This window comes from Canis aureus, chromosome 34, assembly GCF_053574225.1.
Source record: "Canis aureus isolate CA01 chromosome 34, VMU_Caureus_v.1.0, whole genome shotgun sequence".
Classification (NCBI taxonomy): domain Eukaryota; kingdom Metazoa; phylum Chordata; class Mammalia; order Carnivora; family Canidae; genus Canis; species Canis aureus.
This window is the reverse complement of record NC_135644.1, coordinates 1,225,736-1,238,154: the sequence shown is the minus strand read 5'-3', so window position 1 is coordinate 1,238,154 and position 12,419 is coordinate 1,225,736. Positions and strand designations below refer to the sequence as shown.

At 40.0% G+C, this 12,419-nt stretch overlaps 1 long non-coding RNA gene across 6 annotated transcripts in view; it reads left to right on the top strand.

Moving 5' to 3' along the window:
* Window positions 1-12,419, top strand: part of LOC144304957 (uncharacterized) — a 69,223-nt gene that overhangs the window by 21,160 nt on the left and 35,644 nt on the right. For 4 of the 6 annotated variants that reach the window (XR_013371970.1, XR_013371968.1, XR_013371971.1 and 1 more), the window contains exons 2-4: window positions 4,313-4,483; window positions 5,558-7,190; window positions 7,286-7,404. This is a non-coding gene — a long non-coding RNA (uncharacterized LOC144304957). Of the gene's footprint in view, window positions 1-2,778; window positions 3,320-4,312; window positions 4,484-5,557; window positions 7,191-7,285; window positions 7,405-12,419 lie in introns of those variants that run through there. The other 2 variants (XR_013371969.1, XR_013371972.1) reach the window with 2 other exon arrangements.

The window sequence follows — 12,419 nt, the reverse complement described above, 5'->3', positions numbered from 1 at the left end:
TCCTCTGTTAGTTTGCGTGTCTCTCGTCAGTAGTAGTGGTCTATACCTCGTGCTCCAGGGAGCGCACCCGTACTTATTACCCAGTGGACACCCGTACCCTTTTAGTCAGCTTTAGAAAAATCGTACATTGGTCCGTCTTCCAAGAAGTGCTTTCTGTGAAAGAGTATTCTTGGGTTAGTGGTTCTGTTGATATTTTTCTTCCACTGGTGTTAATACCTGTCCGCGCCCCAAGTCACTACGTACTCCCACATACTCATCTATAATTCTTTCTTTATCTACATATGATTAACTGGTTACCATATTTTGTTCCAGTCCTTAGTATAGTAAGTATTTATCTTGGATCCACGAGCTCTTTTTTTTTTTTTTTGTAACTTTTGGCAAATCGCTCAGAAACGTGCCTCGGTATCTTCCTTTGTAGCACGATCGGACAGTGTGCTTCACAGGATTGTGATGCGGGTGGTTTTGGCCGACACGAACACTGGCATCAGTTCACGGTGCGTCGTGGTCATTCAGTGGTCAGCCAGTATCGAGTAGGTCACAGAAGCTGACGTCCAAGACTTTGTCATGAATTGCTAGGTTGTCGGCGTTGGCATCCCTGGCGTTGACCGCATGAGGACCTGTCGGGCCTGCCAACTCAGGCACTTGCCTGTCTGCCCCGACGGCTGCCTCCAGCACCACTGGTGTAATCAGGCCTCTGACCTTTCCCATGGGCGACTCTGGTATCTCTGAGGTGCTCACGTGCCTCTGGGCCCTGCTCGCCGGCCGCTGCCGCCTTGCCAATACGCTTTATTGGAAAGCACACGTGCGTGTGGACCAAGACCCTCCAGGTTTTCGATGGCTTTTCCTAATAGTAGACTTCGGTGTTCTAGGCACAGCTCACAGAGGCTTCGGTGGTCTTATTTTGGACGTGATTAAAAATAAGGCCCTCTGCTGTCTCCGAGATCTCCACAAGTGCAAAAAGGAAAGAAAATAGTTTCATTGCTGGGGAAGCATCCAGGCAGGCCGCACCGCACGCCCGACGCCGGCCGCTAGAGCCCGTGAGGACGGAGCTCCCGCCTTCCTAAAGCCAGGCCCGGACCGTCCCCGCCTACGGGCAGCCCGTTGTTTCAGTCACAGCAAGACGGAGCTGGTGTCTCTAAGACGAGCAGGAAGCTCCCCTTGTGTCCAGATGTCTAGAAACAGGGACACGGGCCTCAACCTTCCCTGAGGTTCACGTTTCAAAAAGATGGTGCCAAGGACGCCAAGGAAGGTCCCCGAGATGCAAAACCAGCAAGAGGCCTACTAGGCTTCTAAAAGATTTCCGTACATCTCAAAGAGACAGAGGAAGCATTTGCAATTACAAGGAAGGGCTTTAAGAAAAGGGAGAGGGAAGCTGCTCTTCTTCACATTTGGTGCTGGGGAAAATTTGAATTTTTTAACGATTCATTACTACTCTTGACTCTTGTCACAGTTTGTGGCATTGGCTTATGTTTCTGGAAATTCCTTAGGCCTCCCTGGAGCACACGCATTTGTGCCAGGCTCCCCCATCCCCTGACACTTCCGCAACTTTACCAATGTAATGTTTCCCCTAAGATGTCCAGCCTTTCTTTGTCTTTCTGGAAAACATCTAGGCATTCTTCAAGGATCAGAACAAATGCCACTTTCTTTTATACCTTTGTAAAGATCAAAATCGCTGTATCTTGTGGCAAATATATATAAAAAACTAAAAATATACTGTTTACCAAGTAAAGATATATCACAACATCCCTAATAGCATATTTCTTATGAGAGAGGATTCGGATAGATTTATATGGAATAATTCTGGACGCATGATGATCAAATAGGACAGATGTGAATAAGTGCATGAGAAATACGTACATTTTACTGCCTTTTTTTTTTTTTTTTAATTTGGACCTAGCCAAGCAGGAAGTGAAGCTGCAGAATGGGAAAATAATACACACATAGGTTACTTGTCAACACAGTACAAAATCCCCATGATTTGGAGGAGGAGAGAGAATCATGACTGTGTACACCAGCTGCGAGCACAGGACCACACGCAGCTGCTCCTGGTCCCCATGTTGTCCTTCAGCTGTCCCACTTCTGGGGCTTCATAAACACAGTAAGATGAATGAGGTAGGGATTTGAGGTTTCCCAATTTTTAGTGAGTCATTATAAAACTTGCCTCTACAACATATTTATAAATTATGATAAATGTGCTGGCAATTCACTTTGCAGTATAATCAGCCACATTTCAGGCAAGAGGTGTACGTAGGCCTGTATATCTGACTTTGAGATTCTCGGTTGTTGTTGTTTTTTTTTTTTTTTTTTTTTTTTTTTTTTTTTTTAAGATTCTCAGTTTTTGTTTGAAAGTGATTAGTCATCCTATTCTTCAACTCTAACTAGCATCATGTCTAAAGCAGGAAGATAAGAAACATTTCATTAAGTTTCCTAAGGGTAAGATTTCATTGTTTTGCTTATATATTGAAGTTTGCAACAATCTACAAGGGCCCTAAATAGTTTGTTTTTATCTCTATGGATATTTTTAGGCATTAGTAGCCAAATATCAGATAACGTATGAATGCTAAGTATTTTTTTTTCTGCCAAACAAAACAAATACTTCATTTTATTTTATTATTTTATTTTGTTTTTTTAAGATTTTATTTATGTAAAAAAATATTTTATTTATTTATTCATGAGAGACACAGAGAGAGAGAGAGAGAGAGAGAGAGAGGCAGAGACACAGGCAGAGGGAGAAGCAGGCTCCATGCAGGGAGCCCGACATGGGACTCGATCCCAAGACTCACCCGGGCTGCCCAAATACTTCATTTTAAAATTACTATTCTTTTTTTAGAACATTGAAACAACTCAAAGTATGATAGTGAAAATCGATAATATTTCAATGATAGGACTCAGAATAACCACATTGGAATTAATTACAGAAAATCACAAACCATTTTTTTAGTGATTTGAGATTGTGACCCAGTAGCACAGAGAAGAGAGAAATAGTGTGGAACTAGACACAAAGGCCTGGATATCTGAAGAGATGTAATGGGAGCCCAGGGAGGGTATTCCGGCCTGACCCCAAGCCGGGCGCCCGCACTGAGGAGCTGCTTGTCTGTGAGTGCGCTGAATTTCATTCTTGGGGGGTATGTGCTTTCCCGTCTGAGAAAAATTGGTCTCCAGCAGTTGTAGAGAACTGAAGTGAGATCATATGTACTAAATGGTATCTCAACGCCTGGAATGCCTCAGGATCTTAACCAACCTTATTTCTGTTTTCTCCCCTTTCTGAACCTTCTGCTAGGAATAGACCTAATGTTGTGTGCCCTAGCAACTATGCAAGGTGGGTTTATTGATGAAAAGAACAAGTAACTTGGGGTGCCTGGCTGGCTCAGTTGGTGGAATATCTGACTCTTGATCTTGGGGTCGTGAGTTCAAGCCCCACGTTGGGTGTACAGATTACTTTAAAAAAAGATAAAAGAGCAAATAACTAATATGAACGACTCCTATCTTGTTAATTGGCAAAGCTCCACTTACTTCCTTTATGTATAAGATGTATTTTTTTTTCAAATCAAGCTCTGACATTGGTGAAGTCATATTACATCTATACAGTTAGAGTAAAATATAAAGAAGTTAATTGTGCCTAACTTAGAGAATTACTGTGAAGATCAAATGAACTAATATATGTTAAAAAAAAAAAAAAAGAACCAACCCTAAAACATAGTAGGCACTCATACGTGATACTTTTGATTGGGCTGCGCTTGTGGCCGATTTTGACAAAATTAATGATGATGATGAAGTTATCTTTATATTTTAACACTGAGTAGAGCATATTTCAAGCTTATTTTTTAATGTATTAATGCTTGTAGGGGAGAAAAAGCAATCGATGATGTACACCACACGTTTATTAGAATGTTTTAATGGTTTGTCTCTGGATCCTATCTTCCTTTTTTATCTTACTGTGAATATAAGCAACCACCCTTTCACTAGGTAGGTCAGAGCTTGTCAGGGGCACAGCTGGTCTGAATACTGCCACTTAGGAGCAGCCATCTCAGTTACAACATTACATGATGAAGAAAACCAAGTGAGTGTTGGCAAAACCGCTCCCGTTTAACGGAGCGTCAGGAGGATGCTGTTTAGGCGTCGTCCTGATGCTGGTTCCTTCCACTGGAACCAACCGAGTGTGCGTCATGTCACCCCCTCCGCTTCCCTTCTCTCCTCCTCTCTCCTGTACCTTTCATCATGTCATGAGATGTGTCTCCATAGAAACAAAAAGCATTTTTCTTAAAAGACAAGAGGTGACTGATTCCTGCCTAATCCTATCCTTATTCTTCAGAGACGACTGTATTTTATTGCAAGTGAAAAAGCCTTCAGCAGCGGTCTGTGTTCTGCAATTAAGACCAGGGCAGGCGACTCTTGCAGGAAGGCTGAGCCAGCAGCAGCGAGGAGCCGTTTCGGGAACCTCCTAGAGGGTCTGCGGCCATAGAACATGAAGGGATGCCTCCTAGTAAGCTGAATCCCGGGGGGAAAATATACTGTATTCCATCCACATGTGAAAGGCCAGAAAAGCCCCTGAGGAGCATATGACGTATTTGGTCTTCTTCGTAGCAAATACCTAGCAAGAAAATGACACCGTGTAATATCTCTGTTGCCCGCAGGCTGATGCTCTGTATCAGGTCTTACTTGATTAAGATTGACTTTTAAGATTAATAAAAATGCTGATAATCGCTAATAGTTTCTGCGCACTTAGTGCAGAAACTGTGTGGATCGGGGGCCATCTCTGAAATGCATGAAGCTTTTGCATATTTCTGTTTTCACGTATTTCTTAAATAAGCTTCTATGGTTTATAATCATAATGTAAAATATTATATCGATTCGTCTGTATCCTTTCAAAAGCATCATACAAACATCATCAGTGACCTCTCATAGCCTGTACCCCAGTATTTAGGGCTTTCTATCTTTTTTATAAGCAGTTGCTTGTTTTCTGCTTTCCTTTATTGCCCCTTAAAAATGTCTGCACAGGTGTGTGGCATTGTGGCATCTGTATTTTGCAGCAGTGGGAAGTTTAAAACACCCTATTTGAAATAAATCTACAAAAACAATAGCACTTCATGCAGTTATCAAAAACTTCACAAATTGGTACATTAGACTATTAGGGTTTTGAGAAGATTGTGAATGCTTTTGGGAGTAGAGAAGTAATTGTGTGTGTGTGTGTGTGTGTGTGTGTGCGCCATGCATGTTCGTATATATAGTGTGTGTGTGTGCTCGATGCAGGTGATGTTTCTCTGGGTTTCTGCAACATGATTTACTTCAGTCAAAATTAGAAGGAAAATACAAAAGGGAAGTTTTTGGTTTCTTCCAGTAGAATTGTTATTCTGTTTTCTTTGGTAAAGTGGGTTGTGTTGAAGTGAGGTGATCATATGTATACTTGCTTTTTTATTTTTTAAGGAATCTCAAAAATACGGTTAATTCATGTTTTAAAATCAAAGGTTGAAAATTAAAAATGACCCAAGAGAATAAATGGTTGTAAGGCGGGTGAAAAGACAGAAATTGCTACAATCTCCCTTTCTTGGTTCAACAGCGGATCCTTAAACTTTAGCTGGAAATGTAGACGGAAATACCAGACTTTATTACAGCAGGTTGAAGACGTGGGACTGATTCTGCCCGACGTCGTGCTCATGGAGGTAGTGGCCGCAGGACCCTGAAATGAAAGCCCCAACCCTCGGTGCTGCTTCCCCTTCTCCCGGCTCAGACCCAGCTCCGGCGGTGATCCCTCGGCCCGGGGGCTCCGAGTAGTGCTGCGGCATGGCATGTGGGTGACTGCGTGGCAGGGTGGCAGCCAGCCGAGTGCCTGCCTGCACTGATGCCCCTGGCACCCCAGGTCGCTGCTCCCCCGGTTCTCAGCGGGCCCCGACCTCAGGTTCTCGCTCCTGTGCAATGCCTTGTGCCTCAGTGCGGGTACTCGCCGGCCACTCAACCAGTCCTGAGAGTGAACTACCTGCCAATACCGGATTCTCCCAGGTGGTTGCACGCTTATGTGATGGGCAGATATTAATGACACAACTTAAATAAGTATGAGAGTAAAAGCAGGTTGTAATAAAGACGAGCTTTTCGTTTAGACAGTTTTGCCATCTGGAACACTGGAAAGTTGGAGTTTGGAGAAGGTGCCAATGTTTTTAAGAGTAGAAAATGGTAACAACACACAACTTATAAACTAGATAATGTAATATTTGCAGGGAATAAAAAAGTATGGGAGATAATATTGTCAGAAAAGGATAGCAACAAATTCAAAATGACTGAAGGGCATTTAAGAGCCATAAATTGGCAATAACATCTTTCTTGACATGGGAGATATTCAGAAATTGGTATACATAGTTATAAATGTAAATGAATAAATATAAAGGTTATAATTGGAAGCAAATAATACATAATATCAAGACAATTTAAATGTTATCTTAAAACATAATATAATATTTAAGAATTATAAAGCCATCAAAAAATGCAGACTAAACTCTTTCATGAAGGGATGGAAATTCAAGCTAATTGGATAAGGGTAGACAGATATAACTTACGTTTTTATTTTATTTTTATTTTATTTTATTTTTCTAAAGCTGTTATTTATTTACGAGAAACACACAGAGAGAGAGGCAGAGACACAGGCAGAGGAAGAAGCAGGCTCCATGTAGGGAGCCTGACGTGGGACTCGATCCCAGGACCCTGGGTCACACCCAGGGCTGAAGGTGGAGCTAAACCGCTGAGCCACCAGGGCTGCCCATAACTTATATTTTTAGATGTGAAATTTAAACTCTAAAGAAATAGAGCTAAACAAAAAATTTGATATGCTATTCTAGGAAAACATTTTCATACACCTCTTCTAAAGCAATGCATATTTATTTAATATTCAATTTTAACTTTGGCCAATATTTATATTTTTATGAAAAAATCCTTTGGTTAATGATGATGTAGCTTAAAAGTAATCTATTTTCTGTGTACATCTGCTTTAATCCTTTAAAAAATAACAGTGTTTACTGTTAGGCCAAGAAGGGATGCTGCATATTTAATGGAGCAATTCATAGCAGGCACAAAATGAAGATAGAATATTGAGCTTTCTTCCAGAAGTAAAAATACCTTGAAGAATAATTCTGACTCACAAAGAAATCAGACATTCAAAATCATATCACGATTGTCTCCAGAGTGAGTGCCTTAAAAAAACAGTAAGTTTAGTTCATGCTTTTTAAATTTAAAAACTACTTTTTGCAAATTCTTCTTTCTCTTGCTACAAATTGAATCTTTTATTTCATTGGCACAGTCTAGTCAAAAGCTTAAAGCAATTACACACAGATGTGAAATCCAACGACCTCTAATTAGCCTCACTTCAAGCCGTGCCCTTGACAAAGAGCCCCATCTACTCAGGAAAAGAATGATGGGGTAAGCAGCTGCTCAGTAAGTATTTGTTGAATGAGTCATTTTAATACCTGTGTCATTTCTCAACACTGAACACAGTTTGATTCTATTCTGCTGAATGTTACATTGTGGAGATGGATTTTTTTTTTTAAAGATTTTATTTATTTATTCATGAGAGACACACACAGAGAGAGACAGAGAGGCAGAGACACAGGCAGAGGGAGAAGCAGGCTCCATGCAGGGAGCCTGACGCGGGACTCGATCCCGGGACTCCAGGATCACGCCCTGGGCTGAAGGCAGGCGCCAAACCACTGCGCCACCCAGGGATCCCCGTGTGGAGATGGATCTTACTGCTATCTTTATAGGAAATATGAACAAAATATCATATACAGTTATTAATTTATATTTAATTAGAAATATGTTGGAATATATAGAAACCAAATCTAAGACCTCTGGGTTCCTACTTAAATATAGGATTAGAAAATATATCTTATTAAATTGATAGTATCTAAAGCCAGTTCCTCTGCTTGGTCACTACATCCTGTCCTTTTTCCTGATAAAGAATTTTGATCCTATAATTATTGTCTCTCATGTCATAAATTTCCCCTTCTCTATTGGATTATCCCCAATAACATATAAACAAGATATTATTCATTTCCTCTTAAAAAAACAATAAACAAACACTGTTGGGTTTTGTTGCTTCTCTCTGCAGCAAGGCGCTTCAGAAGAATTCTTGGGGCGTTTGGTTGGCTCATTCAGTAGAGCGTGCGACTCGTGATCTTGATTTGGAGTTACCAGTTTGAGCCCCATGTTGGGGGTAGAGATTACTTAAAAAAAAAAAAAAAAAGGGATTTCCTACATCGTCAGTGTCTAACAAGGCTCCTCCCATTTCTCTCTCCAGACACCCAAAAGAGTCCCTCCACAGCCCTGGTGAAACTACTCTTGAACTCTATATTGCAAATGGTTGATTATCTCACCTCATTAGTTTACTGTGTAATTTACTGTGTGCATTATCTTGTTATAGTTTCTTCACTTGGTTCCTGAAAACCACATTTTATTGCTTTTATTCCCACTTCACTAGGAGGCACTTTTTTTTTTTTTTCACTTGTATCTTATTGATTCTTCCTCTTTCCCTGAAACTCTTAAGGTTGGAGTGATCCACGCAGCAGTCTTTGGTCCTTTTCTGTGCTGCCTACACTCTCTCCTTTGTGATTTCATTTACTCTCCTAATACTGTATAAACATCTGTAGGTCAACTAATTTTCATTTGTATCTGTCGTCTAGACCATTTTCTCCAGCTCCGGTCTCATGTCTCAGGTGCCTTCTTGATAAAGTTGATGGGAAACACAGCTTGCGTGCAACCAAAGGCTTCTGGTACCTCTCTATGCTAAGCTTGTTCCTTCTACAGATCGCCCCTTCTCCGTGGTGACATCTTTATCCTAGATGTGTCTTAAGACAAAAATCTTAGTGTTATTCTTTTTTTTTTTTAAGATTTTATTTATTTATTCATGAGAGACACACAGAGAAAGAAGCAGAGATGGGGCAGAGGGAGAAGCAGGCTCCTTACGGGGAGCCCGATGCAGGACTCAATCCCAGGACCCTGGGGTCACAACTTGAGCCAAAGGCAGATGCTCAACCACTGAGCCACCCTGACGTCCCCTTTAGTGTTATTCTTGACTCCCCCCCCCTTTTTTTTAATCATACCATTCAGTCTGTCATGAAATCCTATTTGCTTTCCCTTCAAAATACACCTACCATCGGACCTCTTTTCACTATCTCCACTTTGTTCAAGCTACTCATCATCTCTTCTTTGAATTACTTTATTAGCTTCGCCACTGGTCTTCCCAGTTGGCCTCCCCTATTTTGTGTTATCAGCACAACACTTTAAAGTGTGATTTTGTCACAATATGTATCATGTGATGTTATTCCCTCTGCTTGAAAGTGTCCTGTCAAGCAGAGGAAGTAAGCGCCCCGTTCCCGCCACTGCAGATGTTGAAGGCCTGCACGCCCTTATGGAGTTGGTCTCTTGTTTCCTCTCTCGCCCGCTCCTCCAGACGTAGTGGCCTTTTTCTTCAGATACACCAAGATAACAGGCATACTACTACCTAAGTGCCCTTCGTGCAATAGTTTCTTCTGAGTGGAACTCTTTTCTTTTTGAATCTGTATGATTTACTGTCTCGTACTGAAGTCGTTGTTCAAACATCACCCTCTCACTGATGCTCACTCTGACCACGCTATACAAAATTGTTTACCTGGCACCCCTCTGGCACGACCCAGTTTGCTTGCCTTTTTCCGATGGAACTTATTACCACCCAATGTACTTTATTTATTATGTTTACAAAGTGAAAATCAGTCACTCTTGGGGTGGGTGGGCACAGTGGGTTAACCGTGAGCTGCTCTTGGTTTGGGCTCAGATCGTGATCTCAGGGTCGTAGAATCGAACCCTGAGTCAGACTGCACTCACTGTGGTGTCTGCTGTAGATTCTCTCTTCCACCCCCCCCCGTGTCCCTCCCCCTGCGTGTGTGTGCGCTTTTTCCCTAAAACAAACAAATCTTAAAAAAATAAAGTCAGTTATCCCTAGCTAACAAGTTAATTACCAAAAAAGCAGGAATCTGTGTCTGTTTTGTTTCCTCTTGAATCCTAAGTGCTTAGAGCAGTGCCTGGAGCATACTGTACACTCAATAAATACTTGTTGACTAGATAATGTCAAATCACTTCACTTTATATTGTAAAGAAGTAAAAAAAAAATCATCACATGCATTCAATGGTTATTTAACATTATTTGGATATTGTTAAATGGCTATCCAGGGTGCATCATAATAAATGTACCTTTATTTAGCCTACAGTACTCTCTCTTGTTCACACTGTTGTCATGGAATACAAAAGCTTAGACTGAAAGTACTTGAAATTTTGGTTTGGTACCACTTATAAAGAGATTATAGCAAGTCTAGTAACTATAACCAGCTCCTTTAGCACTTAAGGAAACCTCTGGCTTCCACTTATAGAGATTTAGATGATCAAGAATCTAGCCCTGGGTCACCTACAGGATAACTGCATAACCCTGGGCAAAGTACCTTAGAGTGCACGTCTTCTGCTTTTGAAGCAGAGGAAATACTTGCTCTATAATATTTATAAGATGGTTAGAAATATCAAGAGATTATATAAGGGAAGAAGTATAAACATGTTCTATGATGTAATAAATTATTCTATTTTTTTAAAGATTTAATTTATTTATTCATGATAGAGAGAGAGAGAGAGAGAGAGAGCAGAGACACAGGCAGAGGGAGAAGCAGGCTCCATGCAGGGAGCCCGATGTGGGACTCAAGCCCAGGTCTCCAGGATCAGGCCCTGGGCTGAAGACAGCGCTAAACCGCTGAGCCACCCAGGGATCCCCTAATAAATTATTCTAATTACAAAAACTACACATTTCAGTTTTTGATTGTCTTTTAAAGATTTATTTTATTCATGAGACACAGAGAGAGAGGCAGAGACACAGGCAGAGGGAGAAGCAGGCTCCCTGCGGGGAGCCGGACGTGGGACTCGATCCCGGGACCTGGGGTCACGACCTGAGCCGAGGGCAGATGCTCAACCGCTGAGCCATCCGGGTGCCCCATTTGTTCATACGGATATACTGACAGGCTTATGTAAATTCAGATGTGTTCTGTAGCATGAAACAGTAATGAACTGTGAAGACTTTAATGTTTTAGAAATGTTTAGAATCATTTTCAAGTATACTGTATATATTTTTAAATCCCATTGTAACTTTCTTAATAATTGTTTAATTTGGAAATTCCATTCTCAGTGGATAATTACCCAAAACTAGAAGAGAAATGAAGTAGATCTTTATATTTATTCCAAATGTGTTTATAACACAAACTGAAAGGAGTTTCTTTTACTGATACTATAGTAATGGAAAGAACAAACTTCAATGCAAATTAGTTTCTAGTAGATTATCAAATGTTTTAGATTATAAATTAAAATGTCAAGGTTCATGATATATAAATAATATCTATATAGTAATAATGTATAGTTATATATTTCATAGTATGTATTTATAAAGTATAGTTATAAATAATCTAGAATTCATTCAAAATTCAAGATTTAATTTTAGTATGATTTCCTGTAACAGTTTCTCAGGTCCTTGCAATTTATAAAACCTTTTCATATACGTTATCTTCTTACATTCTTACAACTGCTGATAAATGGGATCATATTAATCCCATTAAAAAATTTTCTTTAAAGATTTTATTTATATATTCATGAGAGACACACAGAGAGGCAGAGACACAGGCCGAGGGAGTAGAGGGCTCCTCACAGGGAGCTCGATATGGGACTCAATCCACAGACCTGGGATCACACCCTGAGCCACACAGGCATCCCATATTAATCCCATTTTATGGAAGAATATTTTAGTGACATCTCACAATATCCACATTTATTGTATCTTTATATACTGTATCTATATCATGGTTCAATACTGTTTGCATTCTTCCTTATTTTATAAAATGTGTATGTGTTTTTGCCTGTGTGTATCTTGAACCTGTAATTTGGAAAACTTACATATGCATAGCATATACATAAAAATAATTGATAATTACCAGGACTAAAATTCTTAGCCTAACATGATAAAATCATCAAAACAGCTTTTTTCCTATTTTTAAAAATTGGAATGTATAAGCCAGGGTGGATTATATTAAGAAAATAGGTAAAATAATTAAATGGAAATAAATGATAAGCTATGACATTTTTAAAAAGTCAAAATACGATGATATGGTGAAAAGAATGCATAATTTTCACCAGATCAATTGGAATGTCAGTGGTTACTATGATCATGAGCAAGTTACACTATTTCTGGAAGTCTTGACTTCCTCATGCCCAAAGTGGGAAAAATAATATTTACTTTATATGCCCTTATATTTTTTGAAGGAACACATGACAGCCCTAAGTAAATAAATGGGTGTAAATCCTATATAACAGTGTAGTATCAAAAATATGATTGCAATGATATCTTAGTAACTACTAACCTAGTTATGTATGTA